This window comes from Macaca fascicularis, chromosome 7, assembly GCF_037993035.2.
Source record: "Macaca fascicularis isolate 582-1 chromosome 7, T2T-MFA8v1.1".
Lineage (NCBI taxonomy): Eukaryota > Metazoa > Chordata > Mammalia > Primates > Cercopithecidae > Macaca > Macaca fascicularis.
In genome coordinates this window covers 69,722,490-69,742,929 of record NC_088381.1, presented here as the reverse complement: position 1 = coordinate 69,742,929, position 20,440 = coordinate 69,722,490, and the positions used below count along the sequence as shown (strand labels likewise).

The window sequence follows — 20,440 nt, the reverse complement described above, 5'->3', positions numbered from 1 at the left end:
TCTCACAATGTCTCAATGTCTCCAACACACCAAGGGGGAGTTCCAACAAGTCGAGACAGGCTGCTGATCTGCAGCAGGGACGGGGCAGGCCTAATGTGAAGGCTGACAAGGCTAGCGGCTCCCTGATGTTCAGCACAGAGATGCAGGATGTTGGCATGGGGTGGGGTGGGGGAGAGCAACAGAAACGATTCTCCACATTCCATGTTCCCCCAAGATATGTCAAGGTGAACTTTCCAAGGGAAATTTTTTTTTAAGTATATGAAAACCAATAGAACTTGAACTTTTGGTGGATGGATGTTGTCAAATAAAATAGACCCTACTATTTTTGTTAATGTATGTGGTTAAGACTAAGAAACTATTGTGCCATCCTTTTCTCTCTCTTTTTTTTTTTTTTGGAGACAGGGTCTTACTCTGTTGCCCAGGCTGGCATGCAGTAGTGAGATCACAGCTCGCTGCAGCCTTGAAAATCTGGGCTTAAGCAATCCTCCCATCTCAACCTCCCAAGTAGGTGGGACTACAGACATAGGCCACCACATCCGGCTAATTACTTTTTATTTTTGTAGAGACAAAGTCTTGCTATCTTGCCCAAGGAATCCTCCTGTCTCACCCTCCCAAAGCACAGGGATTACAGGTGAGAGCCACTGCACCTAGTCAACTTTTCTCATTTAAACTTAAGTTATTCTTATATGAATGCCCAAATACATTCTTAGTGTTAAAAAATCCAAACATTCAGGTAATGCTAATCACTTCTTTTACTACAGGTTTCAAGCCTTTCCCCAAAGACAGCCACAGTCAGGGGTACGCTTCCAGATCTTCTTCTAGGAAAAATGAGTGACCGTTGCAGGAAGTCAGGGACCCTAAATGGAGGGACCGGCTGGAACCACAGCAGAGGATCATAAATTGTGAAGATTTCATTTTAATATGGACATTTATCAGTTCCCAAATAATACCTTTATAATTTCTTATGCCTGTCTTCCTTTAATCTGTTAATCATGTTATCTTTGTAAGCTGAGGATGTACGTCACCTCAGGACCACTGTGATAGTTGTGTTAACTGTACAAATTGATTGTAAAACATGTGTGTTTGAACAATATGAAATCAGTGCACCCTTGAATAAGAACAGAATAACAGTAATTTTTAGGGAACAAGAGAAGACAGCCATAAGGTCTGACTACCTGCGGGGTTGGGCAAAAAGAGCCATATTTTTCTTCTTGCAAAGAGCCTATAAATGGATGTGCAAGTAGGGAAGATATCACTAAATTCTTTTTCTAGCAAGGAATATTAATATTAATACCCTGGGAAAGGAATGCATTCTGAGGGGAGGTCTATACACGACCACTCCGGTAGTGTCTGTCTTATGCAGTTGAGATAAGGACTGAGATACGCCCTGGTATCCTGCAGTACCCTCAGGTTTATTAGGGTGGAGAAAAATTCTGCCCTGGTAAATTTGTGGTCAGACTGGTTCTCTGCTCTTGAACCCTGTTTTCTGTTGTTTAAGATGTTTATCAAGACAATACGTGCACTGCTGAACATAGACCCTTATCAGTAGTTCTGCTTTTGCCCTTTGCCTTGTGATCTTTGTTGGACCCTTATCAGTAGTTCCCCTTTTTGTCCTTTGAATCATGTGATCTACTCCCTGTTCTTACAGCCCCTCCCTTTTGGAATCCTTAACAAACGACTCGCTGGTTTGAGGCTCGGGGGGCATCACGGTCCTACCAATATGTGATGTCACCTCCGGTGGCCCAGCTGTAAAAAAAAAATTCCTCTCTTTGTACTCTTTCTCTTTATTTCTCAGCCAGCTGACATGTATGGAAAATAGAAAGAACCTATGTTGAAATATTGGGAGTGGGTTCTCCCAATGTCTGGCATGCCTGCGTGGTTTTCTTTTTCCTGAGTGCATGTGGGAACCTGATTCCCTTTGGTAGGTGCATCAGGCTGGTTCACAGAAATGCTTGTTCGGCTCCCTGATGATTGGTGAGTCATCTGTGTATTGTCCCGGGTAACTATGGGTCACATGGAGTCTAAACATTATACTTATCTCTGCTATATTAAACTCTTGTTAAAACAGGGAGGAGTTCGAGCGCCCATGGAAAATATGGTCACCCTATTCAGGGCAGTGGAGGAACACTGTCTTTAGTTTCCTGAAAAGAGAACATTAGATGTGGAACTATGGGATCGTGTTCGTGCAAAATTCTGGGAACTGGTCCCAACAGGGAATTATGTTCCCATCACTGTTTGAGGTGATTGGGCCTTGGTACGTGCCATCCTAATGACATACCAATCCCGTGACCCCCTGCAGTTACCACAGTTTTCTGAATCTGGTGACCCTCTACCTCTTCCTCAGCTTTCCTCTCCCGCTCCGCCTTGGTTATCTGCTCAGCCTCTCCCTTCGCCTACTCCTCCCCAACCTGATGATGTTGAGGATTCAATATTTAACTCCAGTGATTTTGGCTTAATGTCACCCTCTGATGATCTTATTTCTTTTCACAAAGAGCTGGTATTTGTAGTACTCACAGTCCCGACTTGGACAGCCCGGGACAATATCTATGCTAACTCTTCCCTCTCCAAACCTTTGCAGTCTTTGCCTTTGGAGCCATCTAATGGCTCTGGGACCAAACTACAATTTACCTGTAATTCTGCAGGCCCTCCCCCATCCACCGCAGCCCCTCACCCTCCTGTCATTTCAGTCCCTGAACTGGTCACTTTGCCATCCACCCAAACTGCTTCTCTGTACCCTTCTTCATGCATGGATGCCCCTGCCACTCTGGTTGCACAGGATTGGGACAATAATCACCAGCATGCTTCTGCCTCTTCTGCTCCCCCAATGCCCCTTTCTCACACTCTCATACCGGTCTGACCTCCTCAACCTCAGTTTCCCTTATCTACGCATACTTTTCCTGTCACTTCTGTGCCAAGTCCATCTCATGTGCCTGTTTTTGAAACTTCTGTGCAACGCTTATTACACCACAACAAAGAAACAAGTGGATTAGAGGCGTAGGCTTATCCAGTGATGCTGGAACCTCCCAATGCTGAAGGGGTACAAATGCATCAATATGCGCCACTCAGTCTTACCTTTTTAAAAGAATTCAAGGATGCTTGTACTAAGTATGGTCCTACTTCTCCATGTGTTAAAATGGTATTACAGACTCTTCGTACTGAGGTCATTTTGCCTCCTTTAGACTGGGACCTTTTGTCAAAAGCTGTTCTAACTCCATCTCAGCATTTACAGTTCCATACCTGGTGGTCAGAGGAGGCCCGTCTGCAGGCTCAGCTAAATCAGGCTGATGGCATTCCAATTACTCAGGCTCAGCTCACAGACTCTGATAATTTCTCTGATACTACCACTCAATTAGGCTTTGATGCTCTCACCATGGAACAAGTAACAAAGGTATGTATGAGAGCTTAGGATAAATTACACGTCCCAGGCCAAGCTCCTGTTTCTTTTACTACTGTTAAACAGGGTCACAATGAATTATATCCTGATTTTTTGGCTACATTACTAGATGCTGTTGAAAAAATCTGTCTCTGATGAGTGCATTCAAGGTATTCTCCTTTGTATATTAGCTTTTGAGAATGCGAACCATGAGTGTAAAATAGCCATGTGTTCCATCCAATGACAAAATTTACCTCAATTACATTTAGCATTGTTTAAACTTTCTAAGTGTTCCTAAAGACAATACTCTGACTGCAACTGACCGCCATTATACAGGCAAAAAATTCTCCCTAAATGAAGGCAAGACATTGTTATGGAAAAACTCCCAAACCAATACCTAGGAACCTGGAAAAATTATAACATGGGGAAGAGGGTATGCTTGTGTTTCACCAGGAGATCATCAATACCCTGTCTGGGTGCCCACTAGGAGACTTAAACTTCGTGTGAATACTGACAATGAAAACCACAGGGAAGAGATGTCCACATCAGAGACCACCCTCATATGTGGTGAGATCTGTGCCAACTCCTCAGAAACTGGCACACCAAATCAAAATGAGTCTGGTTCAATCCTCACTAATGGCAGTGGAGACCCCTCTAACTAATCCCACTTCTCCTAATTCCCTTTCTTTTTCTCCTTATGAACCTAAAAATCTCACCATTTCTATTAGCCTGAAAATAACATCCTCCTGTTCTTCTCTTCCTTCCTCCTTCAGCATTGGATCTTGCTTACTATAGGTTTTATTTATAATTCTCCTCCTTATACTTTATGTCTCACCAGTTTCCCCCAAACTGATTTACCTGCTACACAAATTATTCTTATTGGGCTTATGTGCCTTTTCCTCCACTTATTCAACTTCTCACCTGGATGGATACTCCTGTGAAAATCTATACTAACGATGGTGTGTGGATGTCTGGAGCTACAGATGACCTTTGCCCCACTCAACCAGGAGAAGAAGGCACTGCATTTAATGTTACTATGGGTTATAAATACCTTCCTCTGTGCCTTGGACATGCACCTGGTGGTATCCATCTAGAAACTCAACTCTGGGCTGCTTATCTTCCGGAGAGATTAGCCACAGGAGAATGGGGACATTTGGTCTCTGGCCTCTCCCTTTCTCCTTTAAGACAAATAAAAAGGGGAGTAATAGGAGATACCCCATACTTTCAATATAAACCTGTAGGAAAACCATGTCCTAAAAATTTTGAGGGCCCATCTAAAACTTTAATTTGGGAAGATTGTGTTAACTCACATGCAGTAGTATTAAAAAATGACTCATATGGTTTAGTAATAGACTGGGCACCAAAGGGCTATTTAAAAAACAATTGCTCCTCTAGTGGAAGGGAATGCCTGGAGGCTACTTATTTTATTTCTTATTGGGAGGACGAGGATCATCATCCTACTTTGCATAGGTGGTTCAGCTTGTTCTTTCCCTTAAAATGGGAAGATAAGGACATTACCCCCTGAAGCCTCGTGTGATATTCTCCATTCTGTGCCCAGAACACTCAGAACTTTGGAAATTGGCTATTATCATGTCCGGACTGCAAGTATGGGAAGGGGAAACTTTTCTGTCTGTTGTCCCCACTACCGCTCCTCACATTCGTGATTCTGAATCCCATGATAAATCCCCTTTGAACCCTTTTCCTCTTTTTGATGCCAAGCCCCCATTGTGGGACTCTAGTTTGCATTATGATAATTCTTCTCCACCCAGGTATCCCTCTCTAGCCCTTCAGCATCCCTGGGCACCTCGGATTGCTTCTTTATGGCAGAGAACGTCAGGCGTTGCCACTGCCACTCTTCTCCCTCAGTATCAACATCGATTCAAACATTCTGCTTTGTTTACCACCAACCTGACTATTCCTATACAGAGTTGTGCTAAGCCTCCTTACATGCCGTTAGTGGGAAATATCAAAATTTGGACTAACAATCAAACTGTCCAATGCATTAATTGTCATTTATACACTTGTGTTAACTCCCGTTTTGACTCCAGGAAAAGTATAACGTTGGTTCGAGCTGGAGAAGGAATCTGGATACCGGTAACTTTACCCAGACCTTGGGAATCTTCCCCCTCAATGCATTTAATTTAATGAAGTGTTACAATGAATTCTCAAAAGATCTAAGAGATTTGTTTTCACTTTAATCGCTGTGATCATGGGCCTAATTACAGTCACTGCGCTGGCCACCACTGCTGGAGTGGCATTACACCAATCTATTCAAACGGCTCATTTTGTTAATGATTGGCAAGCCAATTCCACCCAAATGTGGAATTCTCAACAAGGCATTGATCAAAAATTAGCTAATCAGATTAATGATTTAAGACAGTCTGTTATTTGGCTTGGAGATTGGCTGATGAGTCTAGAACATCGCATGCAAATACAGTGCAATTGGAATACTTCTGATTTCTGTATGACACCATATTCCCACAACAAGACTGATGATTCATGGGAGATGGTCAAAGGACACTTTCTGGGTAGGGAAGATAGTTTATCCTTGGACATAACTAAATTAAAGAAACACATTTTTGAAGCCTCTCAAGCTCATTTATCCATTGTGCCTGGAGCTGAGGCGTTAGATCAGGTGGCAGAAAGTCTTTCTGGACTAAACCCCACTACTTGGATTAAGTCTATTGAGGGCTCCACTGTAGTAAATTTTGAATCATGTTTCTACCGGCTTGTTTTTAGTGTGCCCGACAAGTCAAAGAATCCTTCATCAAAACTGAGAGAACGAACAAGCCTTCATCACCATGGCACATTTATATAAAAGAAAGGGAGAGATGTTGCAGGAAGTCAGGGACCCCGAACAGAGGCACCGGCTGGAGCCACAGCAGAGAAACATAAATTGTGAAGATTTCATTTTAATATGGACATTTATCAGTTCCCAAATAATACTTTTATAATTTCTTATGCCTGTCTTCCTTTAATCTGTTAATCCTGTTATCTTTGTAAACTGAGGATGTACGTCACCTCAGGACCACTGTGATAGTTGTGTTAACTGTATGAATTGATTGTAAAACATGTGTGTTTGAACAATATGAAATCAGTGCACCTTGAATAACAACAGAATAACAGTGATTTTTAGGGAACAAGAGAAGACAACCATGTGGTCTGACTGTCTGTGGGGTCAGGCAAAAAGAGCCATATTTTTCTTCTTGCAGAGAGCCTATAAACGGATGTGCAAGTAGGGATGATATTGCTAAATTCTTTTCCTAGCAAGGAATATTAATACCCTGGGAAAGGAATGCATTCTGGGGGGAGGTCTATAAATGACCACTCTGCTAGTGTCTGTCTTATGCAGTTGAGATAAGGACTGAGATACGCCCTGGTCTCCTGCAGTACCCTCAGGTTTATTAGGGTGGGGAAAAACTCTGCCCTGGTAAATTTGTGGTCAGACTGGTTCTCTGCTCTTGAACCCTGTTTTCTGTTGTTTAAGATGTTTATCAAGACAATACGTGCACTGCTGAACATAGACCCTTATCAGTAGTTCTGCTTTTGCCCTTTGCCTTGTGATCTTTGTTGGACCCTTATCAGTAGTTCCCCTTTTTGTCCTTTGAATCATGTGATCTACTCCCTGTTCTTACACCCCCTCCCCTTTTGAAACCCTTAGTAAAAAACTTGCTGGTTTGATGCTCAGGGGGGCATCATGGTCCTATCAATATGTGATGTCACCCCGGGCAGGCCAGCTGTAAAATTCCTCTGTTTGTACTCTTTCTCTTTATTTCTCAGCTGATGGACACTTATGGAAAAATAGAAAGAACCTACATTGAAGTATTGGGGGTAGGTTCCCCTGATAAGTGTTCCTATCGGAGCATAGTCTTGCTTAGTGTTTTATCTCCCTTACATGAATGGGATCTTGCTCCCCATTCTCCTCCCCAGGCCTCTGGAAACCACCTTTTACTTTCTGTTTTACGAATTTGAATACTCCAGGTACTTCATGTAAGTGAAATCACACAGTATTTGTTCTTCTGTGACTTACTTATTTCACTTAGCATCATGTCTTGAAGGTCCTTCCATGTGGTAGCCTGTGCCAGAATTTCTTTCCTTCATAAGCTGCATGGGATCTTGCTGCCGTTCCAATGGAGCGGCCCACACTCCCCTGCCTCAGCAGGAGGTGCACGTTGACTTGTCCAGGCCCCTCCTGGGAAGCTCCATGTTATCCCCGAGAATAGATGCCCTCAGTGCCCTCATGCTTGTATACCATGCCTCCCAGCTGCGAGCTCCCCACAGCCCTCGTCCAGCTTCCTCATAGCTTACCTTCCCCCCCGCTTTTTTTTCATTGTGGCAGGATACATAAAACATAAAATTTGCCATTTAAACCATTTTAAAGTATACAGTTTAGTAGCATTAAGTACATTTTAATTGCTGTGCCACCATTAGCATCATCCATTTCTGAAACTTTTTCATCTTTCCCAACTGAAACTCCATTCCCATTAGACAATAACTCTCCATTCCCCTCCCCAGGCCTCTGGAAACCACCTTCTACTTTCTGTCTTATGAATTCAACTACTCTAGGTACTTCATGTAAGTGAAATCACACAGCATTTGTCCTTTTGTGACTGGCTTATTTCACTTAGCATCATGTCTCGAAGGTTCTTCCATGTGGTAGGCTGTGCCAGGATTTATTTCTTTCTTAAGCTGCATAATAGTCCATTGTATGCATGTACCATGTTTGGTTTACCCATTCTTCTATTCGTGGACACTTAGTTTGCTTCCACCCTGTGGGCTATTGTGAGTAAGGCTGTTATGAACGTAGGTGTACAAGTATCTCTTTGAATTCCTGCTTTCCATTCTTTGGGGTATATGCCCATAAGTGCTGCAGCAGCTTTCTGAGTACGTTTCAGGCTGTGGGTGTCTTCTTCACTTGAATACCCCTTGCATTTGGGCTATTTACCATAGTTATCCACTGATGTAGTTTGGATGTATGCCTCTGCAAAAATCTCATGTCAAATTGTAATCCCCAATGTTGGAGGTGGGGCCTGGTGGAAGGTGACTGGATCACAGGAGTGGATCCTTCATAAATGGTTTAGCACCATTCCTTTGGTGCTGTATTCATGACAGAATTCTCACGAGATCCAGTTGCTTAAAGGTGTGTAGTACCTCCCTGCTGTCTCCCTCCTGCTCCGGCCATTTGAAGTGCCTCTCTCTCCCTTCACCTTCTGCCGTGATTGGAAGCTTCCTGAAGGCTCCCCAGAAGCGGAAGCCGCTATGCTTCCTATATAGCCTGCAGAACCATGAGCCAATTAAACCTCTTTTCTTTATACATTTCCCAGTCTCAAGTATTTCTTTATCGCAGTGCGAAAATGGACTAATATACCCACCCACCAAGGGCACTCCTTTTTCCTATCTAGGGTAGGTATAGGCTTAAACAAGTGGTTCTCCATTTCTAAAGATCTGGGGCAGGAGAAAGAAGCTGTTCTCAGGCTCCTGTACTGTAAGACTCAGTTTGAATGTCTCTGCCTCTGTTGTCTTGCCTGATCAATCTGGGGACTGAGTGCCCTTCTCCTTTTCACTGCAGTAGCACTGTGCTCTCTTATTTAATGGCGCAATGTTGCTGCTCTTTGTTTAGAGTCCATCTTCCTCATGATCCTGGGAATTCCTTACGGGAGAAGATTGTGCCTTTTCAGTCTTTGATCTGCTGTATTGTACATAGTGGACAGTGTCTGTTTTTAAATTTTTAATTAGTTTTTAAAACATCTTTAATAATTATATACAGTTAAAAACAGTGTGTTTTTAAATTTTTAATTAATTTTAAAAACATCTTTAATAATTATATACAGTTTAAAAATTCAGGGCTGGGCACAGTGGCTCATACCTGTAATCCCAGCACTTTGGGAGGCCGAGATGGGAGGATCACGAGGTTAGGAGTTCAAGACCAGCTTGACCAACATTGTGAAACCCCATCTCTACTAAAAATACAAAAAAAAAAAAAATTAAGTGGGCGTGGTGGCATGTGACTGTAATCCCAGTTACTTGGGAGGCTGAGGCAGGAGAATCACTTAAACCAGGGAGGTGGATGTTGCAGTGAGCCAAGATCGCGCCACTGCACTCCATCCCGCATGACAGAGCAGGACTCCGTCTCAAAAAAAAAAAAAAAAAAATTCAAAGAACAAATAAAAGGTTTGTAAACATTAACTTCCCCCTCCTTCTCTGAGTGCTACACTTCAGAAGGAAACATCTCTATTTTAATTTTCAGTCCTCTACACCACCAACCCTATAGGAGACAATCTATTGGCTTCTGCTTTGGTTGATGAGAATTTAGTTCACCTGTACCACCACCCATCTTTCCTGCCCCCATTAGTTCCAAGGCTTCACCCCACCCCCACCCATCTCCAGGAGAATTTCCTTGTGGCTTTGCAGTTATGCCCACTTACATATCCTGTTTTTCACTTTGGGCTCAGCCATATCATGTGCTTTGGATAATGGGATGTTTGCAGGCATGATGTAAGTAGGGGTTAGAAAAATGCTTGTGGTTCTGGGCACAGTGGCTCACACCTGTAATTCCAGCACTTTGGGAGGCCAAGGTGGGCGGATCACTTGAAGCCAGGAGTTCGAGACCAGCCAACATGATGAGACCCCATGTCTACTAAAAATACAAAAAATTAGTGGGGCGTGGTGGTGTACACCTGTAATCCCAGATACTCAGGAGCCTGAGGTGGGAGAATTGCTTGAACCTGGGAGGCAGAAGTTGCAGTGAGCTGAGATAGTGCCATTGCACTCCAGCCTCGGTGACAGAGCAAGACTACATCAAAAAAGAGAGAAAGAGAGGAAGAAAGAAAGAAAGAGAGAGAGAGAGTGAGAGAGAGAGAGAGAAAGAAAGGAAAAGAAAGAAAGAAAGAAAGAAAGAAAGAAAGAAAGAAAGAAAAAGAAAGAAAGAAAGAAAGAAAGAAAGAAAGAAAGAAAGAAAGAAAGAAAGAAAGAAAGAAAGAAAGAAAGAAAAAAGAAAGATGCTTGTGTAGTAGGTAGGGTCTGTTCTGTTGTACCTCTGTCATCATCTGGCTAGCCTGCTGGTCTTGGGAGAAGGATAGAAGATGTAGGGCAACACCATCCCAGTGAATTGTAGACTTGCAGACAAGGAGCAAAGCAATCTGGCTAGCCCAGCCTAGATCAGCTGAATTCTAGCACATCTGCAGATGGGTGAACAATCATAAATGATTATTGTATCAAGCCACTGAGTTTTGGGGTAGTTTGTTATGCAGCAGTAGCTAACCAATACATACCATGATCTACCTTCCCAGTCCCCCTCCTCCTTCTCCAGTTATATCACCATTTTTGTTCCTTAATTGTTACCTGTTTAACCTTTCTCATTTCATTAATTATTGATGGCATCACTTCTCTCCCCCCCCCCCCTTTTTTTTTTTTTTTTTGAGATGGAGTCTCACTCTTGTTGCCCAGGCTGGAGTGCAATGGTGTGGTCTTGGCTCACTGCAACCTCTACCTCCTGGGTTCAAGCAATTCTCCTGCCTCAACCTCCTGAATGGCTGGGATTACAGGTGCCCACCACCACACCCAGCTAGTTTTTGTATTTTTAGTAGAGACGGAGTTTCACCATGTTGGCCAGGCTAGTCTTGAACTCCTGACCTTAGGTGATCTGCCCGCCTTGGCCTCCCAAACTGCTGGGATGACAGGTGTGAGCCACTGCATCTGGCCCCCATTTGGTATCGTAAGTTTATTTTCACTCTTCTTCCTTCCAGTCCACTCAGCACTTTCCAACAACTGCTTTCCCTCAGCTACACCTTAGCTTTTACACAGAGATGTCTGATTTCATTAACATTTTGTTTGTAACAGAACTTTCAGACACTTGCTGCTTTCTAAGTCCATCAGGTTTCTATGGAGGAAAACTGACAAGATACTCTTTTAGAGCAAACCCACAATTTCCCATGAACTAGTTTAATGTGTTTCTCTTTCTTGCAACCAAATGATCCCAGATTAATACACCCTTAGGCCCATCAAATCTCCTGGGACTGAAATGTAAGCAGCAGGAAGACTGAACGGCAGGATGAGACTTCTTTGCATTAAGTTATGTTGGGTTTTAGCAGTGGTAGTAAAACCCTGGGATGTTTCCTCTCTGACAACTCTTTCCACTGTCACAAATATTTGTGCTAGTAGCAGATGGATAGGTCATATCAATTAAATGTAACAACTGTACTTTACAAAGCTCTCTCTTAATTAGTAAAGATCAATTAAACCAAGATGGGCATTGTGCCCAGGAAGTTAGTGTGGCATTTAACAAGAAGGATATTCTCAATTGATACACTTTGCCATACATTTTTTACCAGATGAAATAAAAAAAATTGGAGATGAAAATGAGTAGATATTTTGTAAGGTTTAGACGGGAGATGGTGATGTTGGAGACTGGAATTTTCAATTGGTAGGAATGTTATCCTTGGGTTTGAGGAATCTCAGATCTTTCCTGATGCCTTCACACCTACATGGGTCAGAGAGTGTAATGAGGGACCTTCCCTTCTAAGGACATTGGTTCTGAGGAGGTTTTACTTCCTCCGTATTCTCTGGAATCATGAAAAAAACATGGATTTGGGAGTAGACAGTTTTACATTTGAGCAGCCACTTTACCATGGCTTGGCAAGTGGAACTTGGGTAAGTTCCTTAATGTTTCTGATCTTCAGTTTCCTCAAATAAGGAAAATAAATAAATGCTGAATAGGTTCTGCTGTGAAGAGTGAATGAGCCAAGCATCTCATATGCCTGAGTCAAGAGAGAACATCACAAAAGGTAGCTGCTTTTATTCTTACTATTATTATTCACGACCTTGAGACACATATTTACCTTAATATTTAACTTAACTCACTTTATTATCCCATACAACTTATAGTGAGAATGTATTTTTACCCCTGCTATCCTTTCTTCTGTGATAACTCCAAGATCTCTCCTCCCTCAGCTATATTCCTGGATTCTTGGATGCTGTCACTTCCAGCAGAGAAAACCGGAAGACAAGGGTGTATAAGAGTTTTGGCTGTTTTTGCTTGTCCTAACACACAGTGGCATTGTTGAAACAGGCAATCTTGCCCCTGGGTGCCATCCTCCTGGTCCAATGCCCAGAGATCTTAGAGAACCAGGCAGGCACCTCCGTGGAATATAGAGATCTGGCAGCAGCTTCTATAGCCCATCTCAGCTTTGTGGAGACACCACTTTTATTTAAGTACGGCTTGTGATGACTATCGTGTGTGCAGGAGGGATCCTCACCCTGGTGTACCCATCTGTGTCTGAGGCTCAGTCTTGCTCCCCTGTTTAATTACTCTGAACTTTCAGTTGACACATCCAGAATCTCCATAACAAGTGATTTATCTAGACATGCAGCCACCATACTCGAGTAATTAGCATTCTTCTCCCTGGCAGTATTCACTTGCAGGTTCCTGCCACAAAGATGCCCTTGTAGGGAACCAGCTCTGAATAAAGCTTGGAAAACTCACACCTCTCTGGGCACATCCCTGCCCAGATGAGTTCCTTGGGCCTGGATGTTTCTGACCACACTCATGAGACCTGGGCTGGAATTAAAAAGCTGTCAGTGCTGAGGGAATGTTGGAGTTAACATCACTTGTTCGCTTTCACCTCTTAAGGCAAACCTCAGGACTTTAAATGTATTGAGGGCGTTTGCCATGGGAAGGAGGGACATGAAGAGATACCCAAGATAAATGGTTTAGTCGGGAAAACAAATTGGCAAACTAGATGTATAACATGATCCCATTTCCCTGTTTTTTCTTTTGCACTTCTCTATTGTCTGAATTTAATGTACAGTTATAAAGAGTATGAATTCATTTTACATATAGTAAAAAATGATAAAGATTTTAAAAACGACCGTATTCTGCTGGCAAGTTGGTTGGAAATAGAGGCTTCAATTGAAAGAAAAAAGCAGGGGGATAATGTGATGTCTTTATTAGGATGGCTGTCAGAAAAATTGAAAAAGCATCAAAATTATTCACTTCTAGTGTTACATAATCCAGAATCAAAATTATTTTAATATTTTGAAATTTATTTTTGAGACTGAGTTTCACTCTGTGACCCAGCCTAGAGTGCAGTGGTGCAATCTCGGCTCACTGCAACTCCACCTCCCGAGTTCAAGCAATTCTCCTGCCCCAGCCTCCTGAATAGCTGGGACAAAATTATTTTTTAAAGGAGCACAAAACAAAATTCATAAGGTGATGTAAACTATATTGTGAACTGGCCTTTTCTTCCTTAAAATGATTTCTAAAGAGATCAAAACAATTTCAAGGGCCAGGTGCAGTGGCTCACGCCTGTAATCTCAGCACTTTGGGAGGCCAAGGCAGGAGGATTGCTTGAGCCCAGGAGTTTGAGACCAGCCTGGGCAACATAGTGGAACCCCATCTATATAAAAATTTAAAAAATCAGCTGGGCATGGTTTTGCATGCCTGTAATCCCAGCCACTTGGGAGGCTGAGGCAGGAGGATCACTTGAAGCCTGGGAGGTCCAAGCTGCAGTGAGCCGAGATTGTGTCAGTACACTCCAGTCTGAGTGACAAAGCAAGACCCTGTCTCAAACAAAACAAAACATCTGTATCAAAGTCTGACAATAACCATACATGAAGGACAACAGCAGTATCAGGCAAGAGCAGATGGTGTTTCTGTCTACTTGTGGCCAAGAAAGGTTTCTATGCCTTCCTTTCATGTAGGCTTCCTTTTTCTGTTTTTGCTTTTGATCAAGTGGCTAGTGGCTATATTCTTTATATTTGATTATGCCTCCGCAATGTAGAGTGTATGAGTAGCATCCCTCTATTCAGTTAGAGATTAAAAACTGAGGAGATGGCCGGGCGAGGTGGCTCAAGCCTGTAATCCCAGCACTTTGGGAGGCCGAGACGGGCGGATCACGAGGTCAGGAGATCGAGACCATCCTGGCTAACACAGTGAAACCCCGTCTCTACTAAAAATACAAAAACTTAGCCGGGCGAGGTGGCAGGCGCCTGTAGTCCCAGCTACTCGGGAGGCTGAGGCAGGAGAATGGCGTGAACCCGGGAGGCGGAGCTTGCAGTGAGCTGAGATCCGGCCACTGCACTCCAGCCTGGGTGACAGAGCGAGACTCCGTCTCAAAAAAAAAAAAAAAAAAAAAAAAAAAACTGAGGAGATGATGGAAATTGACATTTAATTGATACCAATTAGTACTGAGCACTGGGCCAGTGACTTTATAGCCTTCATGACTCAGAAGCCTATGTCCAAGAGGGTTTAAGAGCAAATTCAAAGCTGCTGTCTTTTCTTTTTTATTTTTTAATATATTTTTTATTTTTATTTTGTATTTTTGAGACAGAATCGCACTTTGTTGCCCAGGCTGGAGTGCAGTGGTGTGATCTTGGCTCACTGCAAGCTCTGCCTCCCGGGTTCACACCATTCTCCTGCCTCAGCCTCCCGAGTAGCTGGGACTATAGGCTCCCGCCATCACACCCGGCTAATTTTTTATATTTTTAGTAGAGACAGGGTTTCACCATAGCCAGGATGGTCTTGATCTCCTGACCTTGTGATCCACCCGCCTCAGCCTCTCAAAGTGCTGGGATTACAGGCGTGAGCCACCGGGCCTGGCCAACCTGTTGGCTTTTCAAGACAGTTGGTCCTTGGATCCTGCATCTATGAATGTGGGAATTGCAAATATGTATACTTCTTTATGGAAGGGAAGAATTCAGATTTTTCCAAATATATATTCATGTCTATTTTAGCTGCATATGTTTTCTGTATTAATTGGGTGATGTTAGCTGCTGCAGCAGATTAACACCATATCTCAGTGAACAAACATATTTCCTTAGTTTCCTGGTTCATACTGGTCGGGAAGTGTTCAGTATGGCTACTCAGAGCCCAGGTGCCTCCATCCTGTGGCTCTGCCCTCTGCTCTGTCCCCAGAGTTCTTTTCATTCAGCAGATGGGTCAGGGAGAGCGATTGTGTGGAAGACACACATGTTTCTTAGTCACTTTGACCCACAGGAGACAAGAGCACAGCATCATTTCCTTGGTAAGAACTAGTCCTGCCTAGAACTGGGGCTGGGCAGCCCCTTCCCACAACGACTGTGCGCCGCGGAAGGGATCACTTGTCTTTGACGGTCAGCTGATCCTTTCTACCACGGGTAGAATGACTCAAATCAACGATTCCGGAAAAATGTCATATTTAATGTCCTCAGAGTCACTTTCCAACTCCAGCAGTGAAAATGGCAAGAAAGAGAGGTCGTTTGGAGTCCACTCAGAGAGAAGGTCGAGCTTCAGATCAGGCATCCTGGAACTTCCTGTTTGTATTTGCACAAGCAATCTATCTCTAGACCCGGTATCTCCTCAGCAGGTTGGTCAGAGGGCAGGCAGAAGCATATCTATCTGTCAACATTCTTTTTTTCTTTAGATGGAGTCTCACTCTGTTGCTCAGGCTGGAGTGCAATGGCGCAATCTCAGCTCACTGCACCCTCCACCTCCTGGGTTCAAGCAATTCTTCTGCCTCAGCCTCCCAAGCAGCTGGGACTACAGGCATGTGCCACCAGGCCTGGCTAATTTTTGTATTTTTAGTAGAGATGGAGTTTCACCATGTTGGCCAGGATGGTCTCAGTCTCCTGACCTCATGATCCACCCACCTCGGCCTCCCAAAGTGCTGGCATTACAGGTGTGAGCCACCATGCTTAGCCCCATCTGTACCATTGATGAAGATTTATTTCCCAATCAGCAACCCTGGACAACCAAATAGTCCAAACAACTACATGTAGGAATGACTCCCAGGGGGTTCTTTTTCTTCTTTTGGTGGGGGTGGGGGGGCAAGATGGTATCTTAAGAGTAGGAAAAAACTGACCAAGTTCTTATGAGAGAGAAATAAATTCTTCCAGCATGCCGCTGTCAGTAACCATAGATAAGTCGCCAGAAATAAGATCTAGGTCCTACAAACATGTCTGCTACATGGGACAAGCCCAGAGCCAAATCACATCTCACTATCCAGAGCGTGCTTGACAAATGTGCCAGTTTCGCTTAGACACACAGCATATTAATGCTGCCGTGTAATTGGAGTTTTTTAAAAAACTTTTTAACAGAAGATTCCATAGAAGAGGAACAGATGAGTGAGCCATTGGGATCAGCGTTGAACCTCATAACTTTCTCTTTAGTGTCTGACTTGCATCTGTTCAAGTAGGTCTGTTTTATTAATGCTTACTGGCCTCAAGCTACAGCCATAATATTAAAGATGTGATGTTAGCACAGCACTGACATATAGATTTTTTCTATAAGAAATAAATTAATGCTTGCATAGGATATTGAAGCCCTGGCTTTCCTCCAACTTTCTGGTCTCCATGTTCAGAGGCTGGATTAAAGATAAAGATTACAAAGAGGCCCCTAAGGGGGTTACCATTAAGAATAGGGTAGAGATCAGCGAAAGCTGGGCTAAGGGACTAAGGCTGAGATATCAGCTCACCTCAATGTGAGACCCGACTTCCTCCCCATTGCTCAATCCTCAAGCATCAGGTAATCCATATGGACTAGCAGGTACTTGGTAAAGAAGGAAACAAAGTGATCCCTTAACTCATAAACATCCAAACAGCTTTGTCAGGCAGGTGGGAGAATTTCATTTATCACAAATGCTGGGGTCCTTTTTTCACTAAGAATAAGAGAGTGTAGCCACCTCCAGTTTGATCCAGGCCAATATTCATGCTCAAAATATTGAAGGGTGGAGCATTTAAATTCAGTTGCTAGTCAGCTGCCATCTTGGATACCAGGGACTCTGAAGCCCCAGCCCAGGAGGCCACTCTAAGCAGATGAGAACAAAGAGAGTCTCAACCACAAGGGAAGGCCGGGGTTGAGTGGGAAGATCACAACCCGGTAACCTGGTCTGTGCTTCAGGGCAGGACTCCAGACCCATAAATAGAGAGGGCCTTAGAAACCAGAGGCTGGGTGGAAGGAAAGCTGTGCCGACAGAGTGCACTCAGAATCAGTAGCCAGGGGACCGGAGGTGATGCCGCTGCGGACTCCTCGATGGTAGGTGCTCCCGATACAAGAAGACTGACTCCTCAGGAACTCCCTCTCCTGTGGGAACAAGTTCCTCTTGGGAATGGTGGCTGCCATGGGTTCCAGGTCAGAGGGAGATTGTCTGTGGCTGACCAGCCTGATTAGGGCTTTGTTCCTGAGCTGGGCTTGGCAAAGTTCTTCTGCAAAGAGTGGTAAATATTTATATATATATGTTTATGTAGAGACAGAGTTTTGCTCTCTTGCCCAGGCTGGAGTGCAGTGGTGCGATCTTAGCTCACTGCAGCCTTTGCCTCCCAGGTTCAAATGATTCTCCTGCCTCAGCCTCCCTAGTAGCTGGGATTACAGGTGCACAACACCATGCCCTACTAATTTTTTGTATTTTTAGTAGAAACGGGGTTTCACCATGTTGGCCAGGCTGGTCTCTAACTCCTGGCCTCAAGTAATCTGCCTGCCTCAGCCTTCCAAAGTGCTGAGATTACAGGCGTGAGCCACCATGCCTGGCCAAGAGTAGTAAATATTTTAATCTTTGCACGTCATAGGCTCTATCTTTCTATCATTCAACTCTGCCCTTGTAGCACGGAAGCAGCCACAGACAATATGTAAAAAACGGGCATGGCTGCATTTCCCACGCCGCCAAAACAAAAGCTTTATTTACAAAAACAGGCAGTGGGCCAGATTTGTCTTGCAGAATGTAGTTGGCTGACACCTGTTCTGGAGAAAAATACTCTTTTCTCCACAAGGCCATCCCTCCTATCCATCAGGCCTCTTGTTTACGGCCCAATGTGGGTGCTCCTCGATACTTCCATTTTCCTCCTTTCTCCTTTGCTTTTCTTTCTCTGCTTCTTTTTTGTTTCTCTCTTCTGTATCTTCAATCTCTTTCTGTTTTTCTTGTAAAGCACTTGCCCACCACATTGTAATGTAATCATCTGCACTACAGATCTGTCCTCTACTGGACTTCCTTAAGGCTCTGTTTTTGAGAGTTTGTAGTTTTTCCACAATGCCTTATAGGCAGTAGGTGCTCAGTCAATGTTAGCTCATAAGCCTGCTCAACTGGGATATTTTACTCCTTTTCCTGAATGCCTGGTCTTCCCCTCATAACCTCCACAGCAGCTGTGTTTCAGGAGTAGCTCCTCCTCTCTTTTTGGAGCTCTCAGTATTGGAGGAACAGCCACTTGGATGGGATTCTCTGAGTCTAAGAACCCTCAGCAGCTGGTCCCTGCCTGAAGAGAGAGCTGCTGTTCCAGTTCACAGCACACTTGGTTGTGACAGGAGAACAAAAGAGCCCTGGCAGGAGCATGAGTCAGACCAAGAGGGTGCAAGAGCCTTTCGATGAAGGTCCCAGAAGGCAGAAAGCCTTTCACAGGGCTGGGATCAGAGGTGTCCACCCAAGAGGACGTCTGGCAGGTGGCAGCTTCCTTTCTATACTCTTGCCCCAGTCATCCTCTCTTTGGCCCTCATCTGTTCCAAGAGAAGGACTCCTTCCTCCTGTTTTGCAAAATGACTGATTTTCATTTATGCCAATCTAGTTGACATACCCGGGTCAATGCAGGGCTAAGGTGAGTTGTCTGACTTCACAAGCCCCTAGGGGGCAGCAGCTCCTCTGATGGTTATGAAGAGCCATTCAGATGTTAGGCCTCCCAATGTGGTCTTTTTCTGGGAAAAAACTTACCTGCTGAGTGTATATCTTAGAGGCCTGCTGTAATTTGGCTCCAGAAATGGTGTCATCTGGGGCTTGGCCTGAGTCCATGTTGCTCTTGGTCTCCTTCAGTGAGACATTTCCCCTCCCACTCCTCCTTGGCCTCTTGCTAGTTTCACAGATGCACCAACGCATCCATTTTTAATCTGACCAAATCAATTACAAATGTTACAGATTGTAATTACCCAAGGAACTCCCAAAAACTAATTATGTAACACGCAATCCCCAAAATAAATTACTTTCCTTTGGCTTGATGTTCCAGAAAGGTGTTTTCTGCTCACACTTGTAATCCCAGAACTTTGGGAGGCCGAGGTGGGCGGATCACCTGAGGTCGGGAGTTTGAGACCAGCCTGACCAACATGGAGAAACCCCGTCTCCACTAAAAATACAAATTAGCCAGGCATGGTGGCACATGCCTGTAATCCCAGCTACTCAGGAGGCCAAGGCAGGAGAATCGCTTGAACTCAGGAGGCAGAGGTTGCAGTGAGCTGAGATCACTCCATTATACTCCAGCCTGGGCAACAAGAGTGAAACTCCATCACAAACAAACAAACAAACAAACAAACAAACAGTGTTTTCTGAGGAGGCAGAGAAAGAGTATTGCTCATCCCTGTTAGGGATGCTCATGAAGCAGCTCTTTATTTAGCTCCGATGCGTGTTTGTGGGTGTTTGTCGGAGGTGGCCACAGGCTCCATGCCAGGGCTCTGTGCAGTAGTCACATCATCTTTTGCCACGATGGGGGATGTTGCCACAATACCCATGGAACCAACCCATGTCTTGTTGTTCCACCACCAAGAGAAACTTCAGTTTCCTTGGGCAAAATCTGGGAGGCCAGGTAATGGAAAGCAAACATCAGATGCAGGAGATGCTTAATAAAGAAAGAGAATTAACGTGTTAACCTTGGCCTGAGACTAGTGGAGTCGTGTTAAGTGATGGATCACTAGAGCGTTCCTCAGCAACAGTGCCTGTCAGAGAAGAAACCCAGAGCCGACATTTACATTTTTCTTTCCTTGTTTTTTGTTTACTATCAACAGACAATGGAATCTCAGAGTTTGCTGAATCTAAGCTTTGGGTACCAATAAAGGCTTTCCTTGACCTAAATGCATTTGAAAAGCACACTTTAAGACTATGTCAGTGATAAAGTAAGAAATTAGCTCATAACCTCAGAGTTGCAGACCCTTCACCGGGAGCTGCCATTCATGTGAAATACTGTTCATAACTGTTAATAAAATCACCAGGACAAAAAGGGAAACAGGGAGCAAACTTGTAAACATCCTCAGGCATGAAGCAGGGATGGAGAAGCTTAGCAACAATTGTTTATGTCAGGAGGGCCAAGGAAGGCTGACAGAAAAAAAACGTTCTTTGAGTTTGT

At 43.9% G+C, this 20,440-nt stretch overlaps 1 long non-coding RNA gene across 1 annotated transcript; it reads left to right on the top strand.

The window, feature by feature from the left end:
- The first annotated feature begins 493 nt into the window (after nucleotides 1-493).
- Nucleotides 494-1,868, top strand: LOC135971889 (uncharacterized). Its single transcript, XR_010588247.2, has 2 exons — nucleotides 494-631; nucleotides 762-1,868. It is a non-coding gene; the product is annotated as an uncharacterized lncRNA (long non-coding RNA).
- The last annotated feature ends 18,572 nt before the right edge of the window (nucleotides 1,869-20,440 follow it).